Source organism: Macaca fascicularis, chromosome 9 (assembly GCF_037993035.2).
Source record: "Macaca fascicularis isolate 582-1 chromosome 9, T2T-MFA8v1.1".
NCBI lineage: Eukaryota > Metazoa > Chordata > Mammalia > Primates > Cercopithecidae > Macaca > Macaca fascicularis.
Window position 1 is genome coordinate 63012880 of NC_088383.1, and position 27061 is coordinate 63039940.

Consider the following 27061-nt stretch of genomic DNA (forward strand, 5'->3'; position numbering starts at 1 on the left):
GAAGTCAGAAGTCTAAAATGGATCACACAGGGTTAAAAACCAAGACATTGGCGGGGGTATATTCTTTCTGGAGTCCCTAAGAAAGACTCCATTTTCTCGCCTTTTCAGCTTCTGGAGGCTGCTCATATTCTTGGGCTCATGGCCTCTTTCATCTTCAAAGCCACAATGACCAATTGTGAGTTTTCACATTTTATCACTGACCTTCTGCCTCCCTCTTCCATGTTAAAGGACTTTTGTGATTACATAAGGCCCTCTGGATAATCCAGGATAAGATTAAGGGCAACTGTATTCCTGAGCAACTTTAATTCCTTCTGCAACCTTAATTCTCTCTCACCAAAGATTATGTTTATTCTACCTACCACAATAACTAATGGGGCTGGGGTTTAAAGGCATTGGAGACAGGAAAGTTTAGGAAGGCCACTACTGCGAGAGGGAATGCCGAAGATTCATTTAGCAATGGTGGGTAGTATAATTATGGAGCTTGCCCGGGAGTCAGAGAGGGTGTTGACCAGAGATGAAGCTGGAGCAACAAATCAGGACTGGAGCATAGTCAGATGGTAAGGTGGCCATCAACTGTTTTTGTAGAATTATCAGATCCATGAAATAAATGCATTGTTGGTATTGTGGAAAAACCATGAGTCATGGACATGTGGGCAGGGAATGCTGAAATATTTTCACAGTAAGAAATGATGAGACACAGCCTTTGGATGATGATAGCTAAAAGGGAGACAAGAAAAAGAATTAGAAAGCCTTTTTGTTGATGAATGAGCAGACACTGCTGATCCTCTCTTTATGCTTTTCATGTATCTAGCTGCCAAGTAACATGTCTGAGATTTCCAGGATAAGTCATTAAAGGCAGGAGCTTAGGGATGAGAAGGCTGGGACACTGAGCAAGCAGTAGGATAGCTAGCTGGTGGTTGTAACAATCAGGGCTATTCTCAACTCCCACTACATCACACCTCTCCAAGCTCCACAGACAGTTCCAGAGACAACTGTCTGTTTCTTTGATTAAACCTTTGAAGTAAGGTGCTTGTTTTTTAACATATCAGAATATTTTGCTAAATGTCCATTGCATTCTGTATTCAACAGCTTTATGCCACTGTCAGATAAAAACTAAAATTAATTTTTCAGAGGGAAGAACCTAGAACGAAGATTTTAGACATAGTTCTAATGGTTGCTTTCTTAGTCTGCCCAGGCTGCCATAACAAAATACCACAATAGAAATTTATTTCTCAGAATTCTGGAGGGTGAAAGACCAAGGTCAAGGTCCTGGTAGGGTAAATTTCAATCTGATGCCTCATCTCTTGATTTGTAGGTGACTGCCATCCCACTCTGTGCTCGCATGACCTCTTCTCTATGTGTGCATGGGGGCAGAGAGAGAATCTCTGGTGTCTCTTCTTGTAAGGGTACTAATCCCATCATAAGAACCCCACCCTCATAACCTCATCTAACCTTAACTACCTTCTAAAGACTCCATCTCCAAATACAATCATATTGGGAGTTAAGGCTTCAATAGAAGAATTTTGGGGGGAACACAAGCATTCAGTTCATAAGTCACATTATTTTCTCATGGAGCTCAAAAATTCAGAAAATGTCTTTATTATCCTCACTCCCTTCCCATATATATTCACAATTTATTGCCTTGATAATACATCATGACTAGCTAATTGGCAGTGGAGAGTGTACATAGACAATTTCTTTATTTGCAAGACTCTTTCATAGTGAATCCAGAGCTTTGATTAGGCCTCTCTGCATCCTCAGTTTTCTTTGTGATCAACTGATCCATCAGTTATCCCAGCAGAGGCAGAATATTTCTGGTCTTAGTGACCTTGTGAGGCCTTTCATAAAGACATCAACTTTCTTGCAACAAGATGCAATTGAAGTTTAAATACTACAAGGCTCTCCTTTGTTGGAATGCCTGCTCAAATTTCTGGTATAATGTTAGGAAGATAAACCACTCTGTTTCTCAAAAATTATTATCTCAAAACTTTATGATGTCCCTGGATAGAGAATAGAATGTATCCAGAAGAGGCACAGTTTAGCATCTTTCTATGACCATAATAATCACATTTCTTTTTAAAGTTATTTTGTAGTTAATTAATTTTTAGAGATAGGGTCTTACTCTGTCACCCAGGCTAGAGTGCAGTGGCGATCGTAGTTCACTACAGCCTCAAACTCCTGGACTCAAGCCACCTTCCTGACTCAGCCTCCCAAGTAGCTGGGACTGTAGGCAGGCACCACCATGCCCAGCTAATTTTTAAAAAATTTTTTAGAGACAGGGTCTTGCTATGTTGCCCAGGCTGACCTTGAATCCCTGAGTAAAGGAGGAGAATTGCTGGGATTACAGGTGTGAGCTGCTGCAACTGGTTCCAATAACCACATCCCTTAATGGACAACTGTGGCGCTATTAGGCAAGACAAATTTATGAGCCAACCATCGCAGCTTTACTCACAGCCAGAGAGATTGATCTGTGTTCATCTCTTTTTCTGGCATACTTTGGACCTTTTATGGCCTCTAGCTCTCTAATTACTCCTGTTTGATGCATCTATGGTCCACATTGCATCATCTCAAATGGATTTCCTACCATACATTTTCTTCCAACACCCAGAATTTCTGCATCAAATTTGTGACGTTATGTAAATATCTTGTGACTTATAGGTAGAATATATTTTTATGTAACCTGCTTGCCAATAATGTTATTAAAACAATCCAGAAGTTTCATGTTTGGTTGAGGAAAATGAAGGATAATGAAGGTCATTTACATGTGGTAATGGTCCTAGACAGTGACTGAAAACTAGCAGGTGTGCGGTTCATGCTGGTCTCCTTTTTCTCTGGTATTATCTTCCATGTTTTCTTCAGCTAGACTTGCTTGTCAATTACTATGTGAAAAATAAAGTTGCACACTCTCTTGGTAAAGAATCTATTCCTATTTTTCTGGTGTTTTGATTGATTCATTAGTATGGATTCACTTTCACATCACTTCTTACCTAACCACTCTGGCCAAATAATGCTAACTACATAGTAGTAAACACAAAATGAGCAATTCTCCCAGTGTACAGAACAAAGCCAGATTCTGCTATAGATATTTTTGTCTGCATTTGTCATATAAGAAATTTACTTAGAGAGGCCAACTAAATTGTCAAGGTCACACAGCTCCTAAGTGTTGAAGCCTCCAGAATTCAGTTTTTCAGGTGAAATAGTTACAATTAAAATTTCTCTCCAACTTACCATTTTAATAGCCACCCCTTCAAGGTGGCCCAAATGACTCAGATGACACCTAGAGAAATCAAAAAGTGCCTCAGTGCTGAGCTGCAAGGAAGAAGGCGGGTATAGATTAAAGTCATTGATCAACATCATAGAATAAGTCTGCTGGTTGCCTCCACAATGAGGGAAGAGAAATTTGCATTTCTTATTTCTAGGACAATAATTGTCCTGCTGTCAGAATGCTGTCGCATGCCTGGTACTGATTTATAATGCTGAAGCAACGTGACTCTTCGGCAGCTTCTCTGCAGAGCAGAGGGTAGCCTGCCATGTGTCCACCTTTGGAGGGAAGCGAATGCCACCAAGTTGGCCATGATTTATGGCCCAGAGTCAATCCTGTGTTTCTGAAAAACTACATACTGGAAACAGCAAGGAGGGAGAGGTCAAAGAAGCTGGTGTTCAGTGAGGGGATGTGGCCACTGTTACACTTGGAATGCATGGTCTGCACATCTAGTAAGGACTATCGAAAGCATAGCAGTTAGGGAGAGGCTTCAGGCCACATGTGGGCTACCCAAATGCAATGTACAGTGAGAAAACACTTCAAACATAGGGCTACTGAGAACCATGCAGTTGAAAAGACCGGAGCATCAACTGATCCTTTAATTGCTGCAGATGTGCTCTATGCAGGAATCCACACCCCTTATGAAATGGTCATGCTACAGATGCATTTGTCATCATGCTACTTTCTGTGTACATCTCTGACCAGCTTTGCCTTTAGACCTGGTTTCACTATTAACTGGGAAAAAATGAGGTGTTACTCATACCTAAGAGTAGAGACACAGTAGAAGGTGAACAGAGCCTTCCAGTATCTGAATCCTAGCCACATGGCTTCCTCAGCTCTGTAACCTTGGGCACATTCAAAACGTCTCGGTGCTCCCATTTATCTGTACAGCAAAGATTGGTGTAATTATTAGAAAAGAAAGTAAAGGAAAGAGCACATTCCAACTACTTTCCTTTCAGGAATAGCAGTTATTTCAACCATTTCACTCCTCAAGTGCCAGGGACGTATCTCATTTCTCTGTTGTTTCTTCTGGAACCCTTATCCCAGCAGAATGACCACTAAAGAGTGGACATGCCATCGGTATTAGCATGGAGGGTGACCAGAAAGCAGGCGGCAGAAGGGGCGCACAGCCACACCTATTCGGCAGATCACTGCCAGCTTTTCTGTGACCATCATGGATCTTACCATGAAGCTGGGATGGGATTCTTTGTTTCACCTGTTCTATGATTCAGAAAATTAGTTGATTCAAAGAAATTGATTATGCTGTTTATCAGACTAAGATTGACAACCTGAATCATCCTAGTAAAGCAGGACTAGAAGAAGACAAGAAAGGAGTAATCACTTAATAAGCACGTGGCAGCATTACTTAGTCAAAGAAGAATACATTCGAACTCCAGCTTCAATAATCTGTGAAATTTTGAGTAAGCCCAGGTAACTTCTCTCCAAGTCTGTGTCCTACCTAAAAATATGATAGCCCTTTTACAATCATGTAATAATATAGGTAACAAAAGTAGATGCTAAATATAGGGTAGTATTGTTATCTGTTGTTATTGTTAATATCATTATTATTATCTTAACGACTAATTGTCAAGAATATATCTAAACATTTTGTATACATTAGACTTCCACCTGACTGTCACTGACTCTCACCTATGATATGTTATTCTCTGTCAGCAACGTTTCTGAAATCTTCATGGCAATCACCCAACCATCCATTCATCTACCCACCCATTGATCAGATAATCATTAAACTCCTACAATATCCTGGGGATGTTATCAGATCTGGATGCCATGACATCCAACACTAATGATAATATCAGACTTCCTCAAATGCTTACTACGTGCCAGGCACAGTGCTGAGTGCTTTGTACCTGCTAACTCATTTAGTCATAAAGCAACCCTATGAGTTCTATTCTATTTTTATTTAAACTTTATAAATAAGGCAACCAAAGTCCAGTAAGTTAAATAGCATTCCCAGTGTCACAGAGCTGACCAGTGTTGGTGCCGGAATTAAAATGCAGGAGGCACTTGGACTAACACATCTGTGTTCTTAACCACTACACTTATTCTCATGAAGCTATAGTCTGGAGAAGATAAGCAATAAACAAATTAACAAATGCATACCTAATACAATTTCAGTGACCATTAAATCTTAGTAGAAAATAATGGAGGAGAATAGTCTATGAATAAGGAGTAGTTGCCTAAAAATCTGAATAACAAAATGTAAAACCGTGTGTGGATCAAACGGAAGAGTTCCCCAGGCAGCATAAACCATCAGTGCATCAGTGTATTTGATACAATGAGAGGGCCAGTGTGAATATCATGGTTCAATTAGCTTTGCTGCAGAGGTAAAAACAACGCCAAATCTCAGAGGCTTACAAAATGTAACGTGGACTCCCTGCTAATGTTACATTTTGTTGGCTGCCCCGTATTGTGGGAGAAGGAAATAGGCACACATTACCAGGACCATAAAACATCTCGTGAAACCTCTGCTGTGACATGGTTGTCATCACATCTGCTCCCTTTCTGCTGGTCCAAGAATGTCTAGTGGCCAAACCTAATGATGGGGTGGGCTGAGGCTCCTGGCTAAGTCATGTGGCCACAAATAGAGGCGAGGTTCTAGTGGATCAGTTCCTATTCTCAGACACAGCAGAGACTGTCTCCAGGTTTGGAAAGAACAGATCCTAGTGTAATGGACAAGTCTTCCTCAAGCATTGAAAAGGCAGAGGCCTGACACTAGGCTGTGTTGTTACCTGTGTGTAGGATTTTTCAAACCTGGGTCCCCAAACAAAGGGCACTCCTTAGTTTTCTCTGGTGTCCAAAGACTGAGAGGTGGTTCTCTGATAAAGAGAGTTCTAGCTACCTGTGAATTGTGGAGAAATTCCACAATTTAGTGGGAGTGGGTAAGAATATGCTGTGAATACAAGGCTACCCTTTTCTGCACTTGAATTCTAGCCCAGTATTGCAGAAAAATTACTTAACATTGGTGAGGTTCATACTTTTTATCCATAGAATGGGGACATCAAAGCAACCTCAATGATGATTGTTTTAACAGGCACTGGGACTGACAATACAATTTGTATTAGTTTGGCAGAGCTGTAATAACAAAATACCACAGACTGCATGGCTTCAGCAACAGACCTTTATTCATTCACAGTTCTGGAGGCTGGAAGTCCAAGATCAAGTTGCCGGCAGAGTTCGTTTCTTCTCTTGGCTTGCAGATGGCCGCCTTTCTCTGTGTTCTCATATGAGCTTTTCTTTCTGCCCATTCTTAGTGTCTCTTTCTGGGTACGCATTTTCTTTCTTATAAGAAAACCCATCAGGTTCAATTAGAGTCCCCATTTTAATGGCCTCATATAGTCACATTCTGAGATACTGGGGGTTAGGACTTCAACTTGTGAATTTTGGGGAGACACAGTCCAGTTCATAACATTAGGTGCACAAAAATTGGTCAGTAGATTTTCCTTTCTGATTGTAGGACTCTCCTTTCTCTGATGTCAGAGTTTTTTTCTTTCTCTAAGAGAGGTAGAGCATTAGGGTGTGTGATTTGATCTTACAGAAGTTTAAGGAAGTATAAAGATAAATGATTTAGGGTAAGTTGCATTTTTCCCATGCTGTTTCCAGGGGTACCCACCAGTCTAGACTTTATCACAAGTGGTATTGGCTGTGTGGTAGACCACCATGAAGAAAATGGGTCTCCCGCCTTTCCACTATCAGTGAATCCTGGGGTTAGCATAGCCTTCATGTAAATCAAAACAGTGAAAAAGAGGCCCAGAGAAAGACAGAACTCTTCTTGCAATAAAATGCAGGATTCTGTAATAGAAACCTCAGAGGATGCCGGCAGTGATCACATTAGAAACTCACCAGGCTGACCGTCTAATATGAACTTTAAATTTTCTTAACATCCTAGCATTTGGCCAAGGGTTGTCGAAGCCCCTGCAGATACAGAAACTTCAGCAGAAAGGGCATCAGAAAGGACAAAATTGCCACCGCAGTAAAGAAAACTGTTCTGTTTTGGAGAAAGACAAAATGTTATAAAAGGAAGAGGTTCAAATGGATTTCTCCCCTAAGGCTTTAAGAGACTTGAAAATGAAAGCTAATAGAATTATCAGGTGAGGGGGACAGCGACTATTGATCTAGAGAAGAGAGAAGTAGATAAAAACACCCAATGAAGTTACATTAAAGAAAAAACAACAATAACAACGACGACACTGGTATAAAACAAGAGAGCAGGCAATTTTAGAAGTCCGGAGAAAGAAGGAATATAATAAAAGATAATGAATGTCTTTTGCATCACAGAGAAGAGGAATATTGAAAAAAACAGTAGAGGAAAAAGTGGTGAAGAAAAATGTAGATGCTTACAGCAGAACAGTCTTCCTTACTCATGGTGATACAGCTGGCCAGAGAGAGCTTTCCACGTGCTGATGAATCCTAGTCATCAACAGTAAAACCGACAGCCATCAAAACTCTGGTCTATACTATGTGACACAGGCTGAATTACCTGTCTACATTCAGTTTTATTTCCTTACTTAAATATTGATAATTCTGTTATCTTTCAACACATTTTTGGGGAAGAGTCTATTTTGTGCTAGGCAATGTGTGAAGGAACAATAACAGTATGTAAGTTACATTATTACAATTACCTTTTAGTATAATCTGACTTTTACACAAAAGCACATGAAATAGGTAAATATTTTTACCCCATTATACAGATGAGAAAAGAAGAGGCTAAGTAATTTGCCCAAGGTCGTATGGTTAATATCAGAACTAGGATTTGAAATAATGCAGTTTTTCTCCTGAATCCACACTCCAATCTGTACTCTGCAATCCCCCATGCCACACCATCTATGACAGGACACAGAGGTAGAACTTTAGACTCAGAATCCTCAATAATAGCATAACAAATGTTAGTTACTTTATTTACTATTCTTCATGACTTGAAGGTACATGTGGCATTCAATATAGGCTAGATCTTAACATCAGATAGCCCAACCTGGAATTCAAAGCAAAAGCACTTTTTCTCAGTGACGAGGTTAAGTAGATGAAAAAAATCTGACTTCATTCTAAATACGTAAAAAAATGAATGAAAAACAATTACTTAAAACAATGTATCTGAGCACAAAAGCAAAAAATAAATAAATAAATAAAAGGAAATGCTCAATGCTACATGAAATGAAAACTCAAATCTAAAATAATGATCAGAAAGTGGAACTTAGCTGTGCACAGAAGTAAGAGGACCAAATATATCCTAGAAGCTGAGGTTTTGATGCCTAATAAATAGCAACCATGTATAAGCCAGAGATGGAACCAAGTTCCCTTCTTAAAGGTAGGAACCTGGATACGACATTTAATTATTGAAGGGGGACACAAAAAACCTACCCTGGGCAAGTGCAGGGGCTCACGCTTATAATCCAAGCTCTTTAGGGGCCTCAGGCAAAAGAATTACTTGAGCTTAGGAGTTTGAGACCAGCCTGGGCAATGACGTGAGACTCCATCTTTATAAAACAAAACAAAAACATATTAGATGGATATTTTGATGCAGGCCTATAGTCCCAGCTATTTTGGAGGCTGAGGCAGGAGAATTGCTTGAGCCCAGGAGTGGGAGGCTGCAGTGAGCTGTGACGGCACCACTGCACACTAGCCTGGGTGACAGAGTAAGAAGCTCTGTTTTTAAAGGAAACAAACAAACAAAAAACTCAACACACACAAAAACACCCACAACTTGGGAACTCAGCAGGAAAATAAGCAGCCTACCCATAGCAAATATTAGAACATGAACAATGCACTATATGTGTGTTTACCAGAAGAAGATAAGTCAAGTTTGCATCCTGTTAGGAGGAGAAATTGGCATAAAAATTGTCCCCACATTTGCCAAACGTTTAGGGTCCTAGCACAGGCAAATATGGAATCTTAGAGTCATTTCTCTAAACCTTCCACTCAAAGAGCAGTGAGTGCACTTTCTTTTCAAGAATAAATGAAACATTTTCAAAACTAAACACACACTAAGTCATAAAGCAATAAAAACAAAAATTAATAGCAAAAATCATCATGTATTAAGAAAATACACATCTAGATTATAACAGGTTAAACCAAAAATGAAAACGAAGCTTTTAAAGATGTTCTTTGGCAAAAACATGTGGAATAGGACTTTCTAGTGTCTATCTCCTTGCAGAAACATCAATTTGAACAACTGTCCACATCCAAAAATACCTTTGCAAAAGGTAAGGAATCCAGGTGAGTGGTTAAAGCACCTGGGTGGAGCACAGGAATAAGAAGACTCATTGAAAAGGAAAGACAGTTTCATATGGCCTGTATCACCAGCTTCCCAATCCTAGTGTGAAGAGAGACAATCTGCTTAGGGGAAAAAGGGGGAAGTAAGGATTACACTTCTCCAGGGATCCCAGCTCCAGGACTGCCCCAGTGAACCCTGGTACCAGGCCAGCCCCAGTGGTCCCAAGCTCCAGGCAATCATCTGTGGACTCAGCCTCCAGGCCCACACCAGCACCAGGCCAGCCCCTGGAGACTTAGACCCCAGGCCTGCACCAGTGCCGGGCTGCCCCAGTAGCAAGTTGACCCTCAAATCCCCAGGCTCCAGGCACATCAAAGCCAGAATAGCCCCTGTCGCCCCAGGACCTAGGCTTGCCTGTGCAGATCCAAGCTCCAGGCTCAGTTCTGTGAACCCAGGCTCCATGTCCGTCTTAGCACCAGGCCAGATGCTGTGGTTTCAGGCACAAGATCAGCACCCATAAAACCAGGCATCAGGCCAGCCCCTGTGGCCCCAGGGTCCAGTGGGCCCAGAGTTCAGGCCCACTCCAACAGATTCAAGGTAAAGACCTATTTCAGTATATCTCAGCGCTGGGCTAGTCCCTGTGAATCAGGCTTCAGAACCACTCTAGGGATCTAGGCCAGCACCTGCGAACCCAGGACACAAGGACCTGTTCCTGTGGACTCAGGTTTCTGGCCCATCCCAGCACCAGCTGGCTTTGCAGACCCAGAATTCAGGACCATGCCCCAGACCTAGGCGCCAAACCCACCCTGGCACAAGGTAAGCCCCTGCAGAACCAGGATCCAGGACTGACTTTAACAACCCAAGATCTAGGCCCACCACTTTGGACTCAGGCTCCAGTCCTATCTCGGTGGACCCAGGCACAAGGCCCACCCACCTGCTTACCCAGGAACCAGGGCAGCCTGCTCAAAGACTCCAGCAGCAACCACCAGCCAGCCCACCCAAAATCTCTGGATGAGTTGACCAATAAAGTGCTTTCCTTGCCAAATCCAGTCTACAAAGGCTAGAAGAGATGCCTACTTCTTCCTCACTGGCCAGTAACAAGCATACACCTGTGCCCTTAATGGTGTAGTAGAAACCACATGAGGAGTCTGTCCTTTCACCCCAACCAGAAATATACTCCATCCCATTTCTGTTATTGAGCTTTCGGAAGAGTCCTGGTAGAGAGTCAGGACTTTCATCATTGCTAGCAGTAAGAAGCTAGCAATAAGAAGCTCCCACCCCTTATAGTGTCAGTAGAGACCATGTGGGGAGCTAGAACTCCCATCTCTATCTAGCAGTAAGGAAAAGTCCCCTTGGAGGCTGAATGGGGTGCCTGGACTTCAGCTTCCACCTCGAATTAATGAAGTGACCTACTTTCTTTTCCTGTTGGACTGACATCAAGGAAATGCAGCTAAAGCAGAAATCTTAAATATGATTAACAGTCTCATATAACATAAAACAAAAATGTCCAGGTTTCAATCAAGTGTCATTCATTATATTAAGTATCAGCAAGATCTTAGACTTAACGAAAAAAATAAATACAGAGATGTCAACAATGTCAACTGTAAGAACAATCTGGTGATGATTTTTGAAGAAACCGTAATAAAATTGCTTAAGTGAGCAATATAAACACATTTGAAACAAACAAAAAACAGAAAGCCTAACATAGAAACAGAGTAGAAGGTGGTTACCAGGGGTAGGAAAATAAGAGAAATGGGGAGATGTATATCAAAGGGCACAAAGTTGCAGTTATGTGGGACAAAGAAGTCTGGAGAGTCAATGAACAGTATAAAGACTAAAGTTAATAATATTGTATTGTATACTGAAAATTTGCTAAAAGAGTAGATTTAAGATGTTTTCATCACACACACACACATGCATACACAAACACACACACACAGGTAATTGTGTGAGATGACGGATATGTTAATCTGCATGACTGTGGTAATCATATTTCTAGGTATATAAAAAATCACTTGTACACCTCAAATGTATTTAATAAAAGCCACTGAATTACCAAAAGTTATAGTTACATCAAAATGGAATTTTAAAAAGTTCCAGTAACCCGCAGAAAACAAGAAAATAAGATGGAGAAATAAAGAGAGAATAAAGAGGAAGCAAAAAAATTAAAAAGCAAACTTCTGGTTTTCAGTCCAGTATGTAAGGAGTTCAAAAGTGGTTACCAGAGACTGGGAAGGATGGGAAAAGAGGGAGATGAAGAAAGGCTGATTATAAACATGCAGTTAGATAAAAGTAATAAGATCCAGTGTTCAACAGATCAGTAGGGTGACTATAGCTTACTATAATCTATTTTACATTTTGAAATAGCTAGAAGAGAATAATTTGAATGTTTCTAGCATAAAAAAGACAAATATTCAAGGCAATGGGTACTTCAATTACATTGACTTACAAATTATATGAATATATGAAATTTTCACTTGTACCCTCCAAATATGTACATCCATTATATATCAATTTTTAAAAATTTAAAAACTGAAAAATCATCAACTCTTCTTAGGTCCAGAAAAAAGTGAAACCAATAAAATCAATAAGCCTATAGCCAGACTAAGAAAAAAAGAGAAGACAAATTAAAATAATCAGAAATGAAAGAGGAGCCATTATTACAGACACAATGAACATTAAAATAATAATAAAGGAATATTTTATACAATTATATGCTCACCAATTAGATAAACTAAATGAAATGAACCAGCTCCTTGCAAGATACAATCTGCCAAAACTCAGATAAGAACAAATAAATAATTCTAATAGGCCTATAACTATTAATAAACTTCAGCCACAGACTGTACCAGGCTCACATGGGGTTCCTGGGAATTCTACAAAACATTTAAGCTCTTCACTATTTTGATGATATTAAATGGTACAAATATATAATCCTAGTTGTTCATTTGCCTTTTAAGTTTGTTACAATATCCTTTGTTGAAGAGGAATATTGTTTAATATAATAAATTATACAAGCAAAAGTTATTTTATGGTCAATATTGGTAGATATGTGCCTTTACAAATGAAACAAAAGGCAGTATTTTAAATTTTCTGGTAATTAGAATTAAGGATATAAATAAAATAAAAAATAATACAGAGTATTATTACTGTACACCAGGAAAATTCAAAAAGATTAATTGAAAATAATTTGTTAATGTAAAGATGTTTTCGTTGACATAAAAAATACATAAGTATACAAGACTGCTATGTCCAGGTTTTACCCATGAAGACTTTCAAATATCCAACAGCCAGAGCACCACTCCAGAAGTTTCCTTCCTGGTAACTTCCCAGTAAATGCCCTTCCCAGTAAATGCCACCCTCTTTTTAATTTTATCGCCATTATATTAGTTCTGCAGGCTGTGTGTATGTGTGTTTTAATTAGGTATCATTTTCATATAGCAAAATTGATAAAAATGTATAGCTCATATGTATACACCCATGTAAACATTATTCAACTGAAGATACAGAACATTTCCATCAACCCAGAAATCTCCTTTTGTCCCTTTTCAGTCAACAACTCTTTACAGATAACCAATATTTTGATTTCTATCGGCCTAGATTAGTTTTGCCTGTTTTTGACTTTCATGTGAGTAGACTCATAAAGGATCTTTTATTATTCAGCATCCTTCACTTAACATGTAGTTGAGTCATAACTAATTACTTCTCTTTGTCAACTGCAGTATTCCATTGTATGAATATGCTAGTTAATTATTTCTCTTTTGATTTACATTTGAATGATTTCCAGTTTTGTACTATTACAAATACTGCTGCTATGAACATTTGTAATAGTAAGTTCATGGAGTTGTATTCCACCAATCTAGTAAGGATTTAGCTTAATTAAAGTGTTTGATTTGCATTCAAGTTTATGATTTTAATAAAGGAGCCAAAATAAAATAGATATAACAAAGATAAAATCATCCCATTAAACCAACAATAATAATGAAGATTTCATTTATAATAAAACTAAGTTATCTAAAATAATTAAGGCTAAACCTAATATGAGGTACACTAGATCTTGGTAAAGGGAACTATAACATTTTATTGGGATAAATAAAGAGGTAGAATTGATGGAGACAAACCATATACTTGAATATTTCAGCTAAATATTATATAAATGTTTAATATTTCTAATTTACCTTATAAACTTAACACAACTGCAACTTAAATCCAAATATAGTTTTGAATTAAATAATTCTAAAATGAATTTGAGACAAAAGTAATGAGAGATAAAGAAGGGTATTTCATCAATAATAGTGACAATTTAAGGAGGCTGATGTTACTGAATCTGAAATGTGTAAAACAGTGGCAGAAAACTGAGAGTTGATAAAAAACAAACTAAAATTCCTGATACATGTTAAGGTAAGCCTTTCCAAAATTGATTAAGAAAGGGATACTTAACAAACAACATTGCTTATACCTTTGGAAATTGACCAGGTTGGTCCTCAGTTTTAGCTGATAATTGGTCTCTATTTGGTAAACAAATGGCATTTACAAAGATCCACCAAGATGGTGAGGCTGATGGGGTTTACATGATGAAATTATGTATTTTTGCTTCACTATTCTGAAGTACCAACTGTGAAAGGCAGATCCATTGGATAGATTCCTTAGAAGCAGGAGAATGTTGATAGATGTAGCACCATGAAGCTGCTACGTATATTAATCAGGATAGATTAGTTTATGCCACAGGGACAAAACCACATATTTGGGTGGCTTGATGCAATAACAGCTTACTTCCCTTGCACTCAAACTCTGCTGCAGGTCTCAGAGGCATTCCAGAGTTTCTGTCTTTCACGTGGTACATACATTTCAAGATGCTTTGATCTTGCATCGTCTCCATCTAAACACAAGCGTCTGCAATCCCTGCAGCAGAGAAAAGGAACATGAATAAAAATACAACAGTTAGTACATGCCTAGGCTCACATTTCATTGGCCAGAAGTACTTATGTGACTTTGCTTCATTTTGTTTGTTTCTATCATCCTATCACCTGGCATGTGGCCAGGAGAAGATAATTGAGTATTGATGAAAATTCCAGCACAGTGGCCTACCAAATAAAGGGATACTGGACTAAAGGCATGCTTCTTGACTTTGTTCTCTCCAGACTTTGCGTTGTAATGCCAGCGCTAAGATGGAGCCCTGCGGCTTCAATGGGAAGATCTTCCATCTCTGTCTATAGCTCCGCAGAGTCTCCTCAGGGATTTGTAAAACCATTCATCTTCTCTCCACTGAGGAAGAGAAAAGCCTTCCATGGCGTACAGAAATCTTCTGATGATATTCTAATCTGCAGCAAGAGGTCGATCGCAGATTTTTACGAGCACTTGATAAAAGTTTTCCTGAGTAAGTGCCTCAGTGCAGGCTTAGAGATCAGAAAGAATCAGCCATAGAGGGTGGATGGATGTACATTCCCGAGAGGAATTGGCTGTCAGTCTCTGGGCCATAAACTTTTATGGTGCTTAGCATGAGTTAGATGTATCACAAAAACAGAGCCCAAAAAGAACACTGATTCCTGCAGACTATGCCAGCTCAAAACAACATTATCTTTCAGCGTGTCTTCTATGCCTCCAAGTAAATGCATATGAAACAACTCTCTTTTTCTGTCACTCACCAAGAATACACACACATACAGAAGTCCTCTGATCCTCGGGGATGTGTTCCAAAGTCCCAGTTGATGCCTGAAATCACAGATAGCACCAAGCCCTATATATATTACACTTTTTTTCTATACATACATACTTATGATAAAGTTTAATTTATTAATTAGGCACAGTAAGAGATTAACAATATCTGTTAATAAAATGGAACAACTATAACAATATGTTATAATAAAAGTTATGAGAATGTGGTCTGTGTCTCTCTGAAATTATCTTATTATACAGTACTTATCCTTCTTCTTGTAATGATGTGAGATTATATAATGCCTATGTGATGAGATGAAGGGAGGCGAATGATGTAGGCATTATGATGTAAATAAAAGAATTCTGGAAATAGAGAATTTATAGGTTTTAAATTGTGCACCCTTCTGAGTAGCATAATGAAATATTATCCTCTCTGTCTTGCCTGGATTGCTGTTAGTCACTTAGTAACTATCTCAGTTATCAGACCGATGGTGGCAGTATCACAGTGCTCGTGTTCAAGCAACACTTATTTTACCTAATAATGGCCCCAAAGTTCGATAGGATTAATGTAATATTTTCCATTCTTTGTTGACCACTGGTAATCAAAACTGTGGAAAATAAAACTATGAATAAGGGAGGCTAACGTATATCTTATTTATTTGCTGAAATTTTTAAATTTTGTTCATAAATTCTGAAGACAAATTAGCTCATGAATGAAATCTAATAGTATCTAAACTTTTAGATCCCTTATTACATAAAAATGTATTACATATAAATGTACCTATTAAATACAGTGCAGCTGAAAATTAGCCAAATAGAGACATAAGACAGTTATGTGCAGAAGGAATTAAACCTTAATGCCAGTTATATCATGCTCTGATTCTAAGGAACTCTCAGTGTCTCACTTCCTTCCTCCGTAAAACAGGAAAAGTGAGAAAGATACTTTAGCTGAAGTGATTTTATTTAAGATCCACTTCAGCTAATCCTTAAAGACATAGACTTTAGAATTTGGTAGATAGAACTAAGTTTGAATTCAAGCTCGGCTTATTACTAATCAAGGAATAATTATGGGACCTTGAGAAAATTATTTGACTTGTCCAAATGAGCTTCATTATTAGTAAAACAGGGATAACAATACCTCCTTCATAAGATTGTTTTAAAGAGAAATAAAATAATGCATGCCATGGTACCACAGAGATCCTGGAATATGGGAGGTTTTTAATATATATTTGTTCCTTTCCTTTTAATAAAATATATATAATGGGGGCTTTTATGTATTGCTGTTCTGTTTCTGTTGGGTATTTGATCTTCTATGTTTAAGCCAATAAAGATATTACAAGAATTCGTATGAAATGTACTTTGTGTATGAATGTATACAAATAAACACATGCACACACTCACAGACAGACATATGTGATTCCTTGCTTCTCATTTTTCTCCTAATTTTCCAAATTCAGCTTTGTACAATTTATTTAACTGGTTAGCACTATGTAACAGATCACTGTAAAACTTAGTGGCCTGAAACAGGACATAGTAAACTCTAGCTCATGGGCCAAAGCCAGTCTACATCCTGTTTTTGTGTGTCAATATGCTAGGAATATTTTGTTGTTTTTTTACTATTCTTGAACTTTTGTGGGGGAAAAAAAATAAGCAGAGACAACATGTGGCCTGCAAAGCTTGGAAAATTTGCTATTTGGCCTTTGCAGGGGAAGTTTGTCAATCCTTGGCTTAAAATAACAATGAACATTTATTTTGTTCACAAATTGGCAACTTGGGTATGGCTTGGTGGGGAAAGTGTGTTGCTTCTCCACTTAATGTCAGCGGGGAAGGTTTGACTGAAAGCTAGAGGATCTGCTTCCAGGATGGCTCATGCACATGACTGGTAAGTTGGTGCTGGCTATTGACTGGGATCCCTGCTGTGCCAGAGGGCCAGAGACTTTAGTTGGTCTCCATATGATCTGGACTTCATAGCATGGTGTCTGGATTCTAAGGGCAAGCGTGCTAAGAGAGAGCCGGGCAGGAGCTGTATTGAATTTATGATCTAGCTTCAGTGGTCACACAGGTTCAGTTTCTCCATAAGCTCTAAGTCAAGCAGGCACAAAGGCCCACCAGCAGATGGTCCCAGTCTATTACCAGATGCTTAGTTGCAGATGCATACAGGCAATAGTTACATAGGAACTCACTTCCCATCAACATCCGTACACATCAACCCCTCATCATCCCCCACTGGCAGCTGGTCACATGTGGCTTCTTTGATTCTCTCAAGCTCTAACTTACCTCCTCACATCAATGCTTCAGGAGGACTGATTCATGTCTTATTCCTCTGATCCCTCAACTCTGCCTTCTAGACTATCATTTCCCCACCTCCTCTCAAAATTTTGTAAGATCTAATTTCCACAATAGTTCTCTTATCCCATAGCACTTATAGTGGCTTTGATTCTCTGATCTCTAGTCAATTCAGTTATTAGTAGCAGAAGGAGTTTGAGAGAGACAGAACCTTTGTAAACCAAAAATAAAATTCTACGCCCCCCAACTGACTGAATGTAACCCACCCCCTCAGCCAAAGAGGGGATTTCTTTCAGGATTCCAAAGAAACCTGAAAAATCAATTCAGGCCATGATAGGAAGACGGTCTGAGACAAGTTTCACTATACCCTCTCCCTTTTGTTTTTTAGATGCAACTGACCAGCATTAACATTGAACCTAAGACCGATAGAACAGACTCTTTGTAGCAATAAGATACCAATTCCAACCTAACCCTGGAATAACATCACATGACAGGTAACAGGCTCTAAAGGAAATCAAAATATTTTACCTCAAAATATATTTATTTAATATATTTTAGAATAATCTTGCAAAGCCGTGCCTTGTGGGGAAAATGTAAATTCTATAGAGAATCCCTTTCTCTTTCCAGATCATTTCCTGATCCAGGAAAGATTTAACTAAGAGTCTGACACCTTTTAGGGTCTGATAAGGGACATTTACAATCTATTCTCTCTGAAGCCTGCTACCTGTAGGCTTCATCTGCATAACAAGAATCTTGGCTACCACAACCCCCCTTATCTTAATCCCAAACATTTCTTTCTGCTGACTTCAACTCTTTTGGTAAAGCGTAATTCTTTCAACCAATTGTCAGTGAGGAAATTTTTGCATCCACATATAACCTGGAAGCTCCTATTTTGAGATATCCTGTCTTTCTGGGCTGAACCAATGTATACCTTACATGTATTAGTTTGTGCCTTTGCCTGTAACTTCAGTCTCCCTAAAATGTATAAAATCAAGCTATAACCAAACCATCTTGAGCACATGCTCTTAGGACCTCCTGAGGCTGTGCCACAGGTCATGGTCCTCACATTTGGCTCAGAAAACCTCTTGAAATGTTTTACAATGTTTGAGTTTTTTCATTAATATCTTAGAGATACAAATCTGGATTGGTTCTCTTTTCTGACTAGATCTAGAGGCATTAATAACGCTGATGCTGGTAGTAAACGCATTGGCAGCCTGCACCATGCTGTGGCAAACACTTATTTAAACTGTCATCTGTGGTCACCAGGAATTAAGTGTCAATAAAGCTTTGAATGGCCTAATATTTAATACCACAGGACATTTTATGGAAATGGAATATTGGAACTGTGGATTGTTCATTTGCCTCTACATTACTGAAAAATGTGCAGAAAGAAAATTTTGAGCTCAAGACTTTTTAACTCAAGCTCTAGGCAACAAACCAGAAAAAAAATGCCATATCTTTATTAGCCACAAGATAGAGTTTCTAAAAAGCACACATAAATGTTAAACCTGTGGGTGGGCAGATTGCAATGTAAATGAATTCAAAATCTTTGAAGGTCTCTTTTGGTAAAGTTAGGGCATTGATTTATAAAGTACTGGGGCTCTGTCACCCAGGCTAGAGTGCAGTGTGCAATCACAGCTCACTGCAGCCTCAACTTCCTGGGCTTAAGCAGGCCTCCCACCTTAGCCTCCTAAATATCTGAAACTACAGGTGTGTACCTCCACCCCCAGGTAATTTTATTTTATGTAGAATCAGGGTCTCTCTTTGTCACCCAGGCTGGTTTCAAACTCCTGGGCTCAAGCAATCTTCCTGCCTCAGCCTTCCGAAGTGCTGGGATTACAGGTGTGAACCACTGCACACAGCCTCTGGGCAGGTTTTTATGCTAAGAACTTTGATTTTCCAAATATTGCTCAGCTGTCTTTGTCAATAGAAACAGCAGCCCCTCACCCTATCAACACTCCTTTGACAAGAAAGCAAATGGTCTCTTCTAAGTTTGTCTTAAAGGAAACTACTGATATTTCTTAACACCTCCACCAAAGACTTCTACCAGAGGTCTTGCTCTTAGATTTATAAACAGGTTTAATTCCAAACAGATCCCGAGAGTCAAGTACAAAGTGTGACTCGTAGGTGTATGCCGTAATTTCCTCTGCCCAGTGTTTTGCAAAATTTATCTAATTTATATTTATAGAAATCTAAAGAAGGTGTCTGGAAAACAATTCTAAGGACATAGAGTAAAGGTAGAAGAAATGTAGTTATCATGGAATAAATTTGTTGACTTGGGTACTGTAAGCAGAGATTCTTAATTGATTGTACAAATTGATACTGGCTTTAAAAGTGTGCTTTGTTAGTTGGCTGATACATGAACTTAAAGGTGGCCTACAATTATTGAAGAGAAAATGCCAAAATTTGCTTAGTATAGTACAGACAAGTATCCAGCTTAAAGGAAGTTGAAATGCTAGACTGCAATACTACGTTAGACCTGCTTATTTACTCCCTGTGTGTCACATGATAGTGTAGAGGACACTTTTTTCATCTAGCCTTTAAAAGTACATTAGTGAGGCGAGTACTGTCGAGTTCTTTTATTTAATTTTGTGGGTCTATCGTGGCTATTACTTAGGCCAAAAATGACAGTGGGAGATGTTGCTATTGAATTTGGCTTCCTGAATTCAGTGAGGATGATGATAACTCAGAGTGGCAGGGGCCAAATGGTTTCACATAAACAGAGGTTTTACCTACAAAAGTATTAAACAAACAAGTAGCAAAATTATGGACCTAGACTAAACATATATATAATTACATTAAGTGTAAATATACTAAAAAGGCAAATAGAATTTTTCAGATAAGATACAAAAAAAAAGCAAAGTCCTTCAACAACATGTTCTCAACAGGATACATGGTTTAATGATACAGGCCAGAAAAGTTCAAAAATGAGAGGAAAAAGATGTGCTATAAAAATGTATGCATAATAAAATTCAAGTGGCTAGATTAATATTAAATGAAATAAACTTCAGAAAAGAAGCACTTCCAGATTTTAAAAAGATACTACACAATGGTAAAAGAGGCAAGCTTCAGTCTGAGCACAGTGGCTCACACCTGTAATCCCAGCATTTTGGGAAGTTGAGGTGGAAGGAGCACTTGAACCCAGGAGTTTGAGTCTATAGTGAGTTATGATTGTACCACTGAACTCCAGCCTGGGTGACAGAGTGAGAATTTTCTCTTAAAAAAAAAAAAAAAGAGAGACAAACTTTAAATGCCCAGAGCAAAAATAGCAAAAGGGAAGAGAGACATAGACAGGTCTATACTTATTGTTGTTGATATTAAATATCCTCTTTGAATAATTGATATAAATGTTACATAAAAAACATTAGGAATATATAAAATCTGTAAAAGAATATGAACAGCAACATCCCTTTCAAATACACATGGAACCTTAACAAAGAAAGTGACATAATGATGACTGAATTGGTCTCAATAATTTTTTTTTTTTTTTTTTTTTGAGGCGGAGTCTCGCTCTGTCGCCCAGGCTGGAGTGCAGTGGCCGGATCTCAGCTCACTGCAAGCTCCGCCTCCCGGGTTCCCGCCATTCTCCTGCCTCAGCCTCCCGAGTAGCTGGGACTACAGGCGCCGCCACCACGCCCGGCTAATTTTTTTTGTATTTTTAGTGGAGACGGGGTTTCATTGTGTTAGCCAGGATGGTCTCGATCTCCTGACCTCGTGATCCGCCCGTCTCGGCCTCCCAAAGTGCTGGGATTACAGGCTTGAGCCACCGCGCCCGGCCGGTCTCAATAATTTTTAGAATTCAACGTCTTATGATTTCTTTTCTTATTCTAATATAATAAAACTTTTTAAAAAGTAAGAAACCCAGAAAAATTACATATTCTATCATATTAGTATTACCCTTCTAAATAACATGTGTGTCAGAAAAGAAATATAAGAAAATTAAAACATATTTTGAACTCACTAAAAATAACAACACAATATTTAAAAATTGGTGGATATGACTAAAACAATGTTTAGAAGAAAATTTATAGACTAAAATGCTTATATTGGAGAAATAGAAAGGTTTAAAATTAGCAAACTAAGTTTTGCCTTAAGAATATAGAAAAAAGGGACAACTTAATCGTAAAATACAGAAAATGAAGTAAATAAGATAAAAGCAAAAAGATAAAATAGAAAATGCATAGCAATAGAGAAAATTAAGAAAGTCCAAGTTGGTCTCTAGAAGAATTAATGCAATTGATATAACCCTAGCAAGACTAGTCAGAGGAGACAGACATGCATGCCAGAACACACACACACACACACACACACACACACACACACACACACACACTTAGACACATACACAGAGAGCAACAGAGAGACAGAGAGGAAGAGAAAGAGACAAAGACAGAATTATCAATATCAGAAATGAAAAAAGGGGCTATCATTAGAGATCCTACAGATATTACAAGTACAATAAGTGACTCCCACAAACAATTTTATGTTAAGATCCTAAAAATTTAGATGAAATAGCCAAATTCTGAAAACAAAAACAAAGCACAGTCTATTAAGTCTGCTAATCCTAGGAAGTTCAACTGAGTGGTTGCCCATCAATAAATGTATTTCCTCTTTGCAAAGATTACAACAGTAATAGATAATTGAAAAGACCTACAAAGCCATAGAACGTATCTTTATGAAGCAAAAATTAGGGTACAGCAGAATAAAGAGGAGAAAAAGTGGGCGGAAGGAAAGAACAGGAGAAAGACTGTGCAGGCAAGCAAGAGATTTCCAGGCACAGCTCCCGCGGGTATTTCTTATTTGCACAAGGTTGTCCTTCACTTCTGGATTCAACCACTAAAATTTGAGCAGTAACACTTTGCTTCAGGAGAGTTCCCTAAATTTTCCAGCAGAGTTTTGGTGCCCCTCTGGCTATACGGCCAAAGAAGACTATCTATATGATTATGCCAAGTATACATCATTCATGCATGCTGCCAGGGGAGTTTCAAATATTAAACATCACACAATAAACATTGTTTATCACACTGTCTATATCTGAGTCAAGAGTCAGTGCCAAACTTCCAAGCGTCCGTGCATGTAATTATAGTATCCTAATCCAGCTGTAAAATCACTTTATCCTTTATATCCATATTAACATAATGAAGAAAAACAACATTATCTTATTAATGGAGGCATAGAAAGCATTTGGAGAATGACTTTTTATCCAAAATATATAAAGAATGTCTACAAATCAATACTTGGAAAACATGCAAAAAAATTGCAGTGGACATGAACATAAGCTTTCACAAAATATGAATAAATGACCCAAATCACATTAAAAGGGATCAATACTGTTAGCTACCAGAAAAATCCAAATTAAAACCACTGTAAGATAACACTTCCTACCACTATAATTTCTAAAATTTAATAAGCTGACAATCCCCAGTGTTGAGTAATATGTGGAACAAATTGAACACCCATACACGTCACTGATTTAGGTCAGTAAAGTGGTCCGATCACTTTAAAAACTATCTGTTTTTTATAAGGGTAAATCTATATCTATCTGTTTACCTAGTAATTCTAGAAATTTATTCAAGAGAAATGAAGACCTACATCCACAAATAGACTTACATAAAAATGTTTAAAGTAACTTTATTCATAATGATCAACTACTAAAGAGAAAATCCTAATGTCCATTAATGGTAGCTAAATAATAAACATAATTTTGCATAAATATTTTGCATAAACACTTTTTGCACAAAGAAATTATGATATATTGATACTTGGAATACTTCTTAACACTATGAAAGATTACACCCTTGATACATGAATCTACAAAATATTATGCCAAGTGAAAGAGGCTATACACTAAAAAATACACACTGTACAATTCCATTTATGTGAAGCTAAAGAAGAGGCAAAAGTAATCTGCATAATGTGATTGAGAGAAGTAGTTGCCTAATGTTGCATTAGGGACCTTCCTGGTGCGATAGATTATTCTATGTCTTGATTGAGAAGATTGGTTACACATTTGACAAAATTTATTGAAATTATACATTTAAGATCTGTGTATTTCACTGGTTGCAAAATTTATCTCAATATTAAGGAGCAAACATTTTAAAATATAATAAATTGTAACATGTTAAAAGAAATAAGACAGATACAAATAATACCTCTATGATTCTATTTATATAAAGAAATACAGGGAAAGATAATGAGGAAACTTTCTGAAATGATAGAAAAAATGTTCTATATTTTGATTGTTATGGTGGCTATATGGGTAAATATATCTGCCAATATTCATTATAATGTCCATTTAATATATGTAGCTTTTACTTTTGTTAATTTTACCACAATGAAAGAAGAAAATCTTAACCTTAAATGTATATTAGAAAAGAGAGACTTAAAAACACTGTTTTGTGTATTGATACCAAGAAGTTGAAGAGCAGCAAATTAAATTCAAATGATATAGAAGGAAGTAAAGGAGATAAGAACAGAAATTAATGATGTAAAAAGCAACTTGTGGTACAGAGAATGAAGAAAATCAATAGTTTTTTTTTTTTAATTTTTTTTTTTTTAGTGAAAAAAGCCGTTAAAATGACAAACCCCTGCCAAAAGTAATCAAGAAATAACAAGAAAAAGAAAACGATTAGTATCAGGAAAAAAGAGGTATATTGATATTGATCCTTCAGACATAAAAAAGGATCATAACAGCATTATTCCAATACATTTTAAATGACTTGGTGTGCTATGTCCATAGTGTCTTGAAAATCAAACAACTAAACTGCAGGTTCAGTATACTCTTTCCTGTTATGGCAGCAGATGTTTAAAAAAGTACATTCTGGCTAGAGTAGACTGAATACAACTGTGGACTTGTAATTCACTGGTACTTTTGTGTTGTTTTTATTTGTAAAACTGTTTTATTGAAATATAGCATGTACATAGAAAAAGGGCACATTTTATCATCATATTACAAGATGAATTTTTACAAAATGATCACACCCACCTTGCTGGAGATACAATAATGAATAAGTAATGAATATTATTCTCCTGTCTGTGATACATTATTTAAATCTGGTTTTCCCCACGAATACTTTCTTGTTCCAGTGTCCTCAAGGCTTGTACTTTGGTCTTTCCTTCTAATTCTTGTAAACCCATCTACTCTAAATAAAACACAATTTTCTAGCTATCTTTCTTTTTCTGTGCAATTGAAAATCAGTTGGTACCACTACATTCATGACCATTTTTCTCTACTCAGTGATCTCTCCTAAGATTATTTCAAGTCTTCATATTTCTCAAAATCTTGACTCTCCTGTGTTCTCCTTAATTCTCAGATGGAGGCTTGAGGTGGGAGATCTTTAAATAGGACCCTCGTTAATGTAAGCCATCAATCTATAAACCGACCTCTACTTGTCATCTGCACCTGTTTCTCTCTCTCTCTCTTTCTCTCTCTCTCTGTATGTGTGCCTCTCTTCAGCCTCTCTCTCTCTCAGGAAATATCCATCCTTCTACCTATGGCTAGTTCATTATGCATCTTTGTTCTGAGTCTTATCACTTTCTTCTCAGGAAACTTGTACCTATATTGTCGCTTCTCTTTCTTTATTTTCACTTTGCCACACCATGTCAGATTGTAATGTAAAACCAAATCAAAGCAAATATCTCTAGACTCCACTCCTTACTTTAGCTGCAGTTCTATCTCTCTGCTTCAATTCACAGATTTCTTAAAAGACAGAGGAATGCATTTTCTGTTTCCTCTCATGCTTAAACAGCTTGTGTTTTATTGAAACAAATATATGCCTGCACTTCACCAACTTTTTACTTACTAAGGACATCAGTGACCTCTGTGCCTTGATGCCAGTATATATATTTTAGCTCTCATCTTACTTAACCACTCATAGAATTTCATCAATTGAATATGACCCATTTATTTAAACTTGTTTCCCTTAACTTGAATAACTATTTTTTTAGTTTTTCTTGAATTACTGTGGACCCTTCCCAGACACTTAAACCAGCAGATAGGAGTTTTGAAGATTAGCGTTATTCAGGGTTTTTGTTAGGGTCTATTTTCTTGTCAGTCTACGTCCTTTCCCCAAGATTAAAGGCTTCAATTGGTAACTTACATGCTGTTATTTCCAAGTTTTTATCACTAGACTAAGTTTCTTGTGCTCTGAACCACTAACTCATATACTCAAATACTTTCTTGACATCTTCACTTAGAGATTTAACAAGAATCTCAAAATCAACATGTTCAAAGCTGAACTCATGATCTCATGCCCCAACTTTGGTCCATCTCCTGCATCTCCTTTCTTAGTGAATTCCATCAGTCGATACTCCTTTCTCTCACCTCCAATGTACTAAATCTGAACAACCTTACCTCCTAAGTATCTTTGGTAGTCGCTGAATAAATGACTCCAGTGATACATGGCACTAAAAGAGCCTGTAAGATGTTCGGGGCTGAGACAGGCAAATAGAGTGTTGTAAAATCTGGCTTGAAATAAGTAAACATAAATGTTTTAAACTTTATTTTAAAAATCAGCTTTGGAAATACTTACGTTTTTGTCAGTTGTTTTGGTTGTTGGTTTTGTTTTCTTACTGGCAATGAGTTGGTTTAGTTCCTGAATCATGATCCAGTCTTCTGAATTTCTTGGCAGCTCTGGGGGTCAGTTCTGTCGTATTGTCTTTGATTGCACTTACCGAACTTTTAGATTTTCTCATCCTGTGGAAATACATGATATTTGACCCATATATAGAATTCTGGTTCAGAAATTTCATGAACTCAAAGATAGATTGTGGTTTCCAGGCAACCGCAGCATATGCTTACTTTAAAAAGTAATGGTTCAATGACAACTTGAATCATCTGATAGTTGAGTAACTTATAGAGTTCTAAAGCTCTATACTTCTAAAAGTTCCCTCAAAAGAACTATGCTCTTTGATCTAAATGCTTATACAGTTGAATCCTGCTTAATGAGGTTTTCAGGGACATCAAAATTGCTGTTATATTTAAATCTTAAAATGGAAACAAATTGTAACAGTTTACTAAATATGTGCACCATGACTATTTTTATTCCAACTTCAAGTAACATATGTGAGTCATTATGTTTGTACACTTGTGAGTGTGTATATATATATGTATACATATACATATATGACATATATGACAAGATAGTTAGAATTATATTTAAAGCTACGTACAAGGTTATAAAACTCCTGCTTCTGTTCTTCTCTTCATAATAAAATGTCTCAAAGGCTTATTAATATTAATGGCTTTAATAGAAATAATAATAGCTAGGATTTTTAAAAATCCTACTACATACAAGGTACTGTGCTAAGGGATTTCCATAGACTGCTTCATTTAGTTTTCACAAAAACACCTGTGAAATAAGTACTATTAGTAACTGTATTTTCCAGATGAGAAAACTGAGGCTTAGCAAGGTGAAATAATGCTTGCAACTTTCAAAAGCTAATACATAAGTAGAGCTGTGATTTAAGTTTAGGAAAATACTCTGACTTCACAGTTTACAATCTTTACCTTCAGCTTATCTTACATGCAAAGAATTGTCCATTCGAGGTGTTGTTTCCTCATCTTGCTTTCTTTCTTTCTCTCCTCTCTGGTTCATATTCATATAACTCCAGTAAATCTACTGCTTTAA

At 37.5% G+C, this 27061-nt stretch overlaps 1 long non-coding RNA gene across 1 annotated transcript in view; it reads right to left on the minus strand.

Moving 5' to 3' along the window:
* Window positions 1–13306: 13306 nt before the first annotated feature.
* The window catches only part of LOC123566930 (uncharacterized), a 63009-nt gene continuing 49254 nt past the window's right edge, over window positions 13307–27061 (minus strand). Inside the window, exon 4 of the long non-coding RNA XR_006689651.2 lies at window positions 13307–15203. This is a non-coding gene — a long non-coding RNA (uncharacterized lncRNA). The remainder of the gene's footprint in view (window positions 15204–27061) is intronic.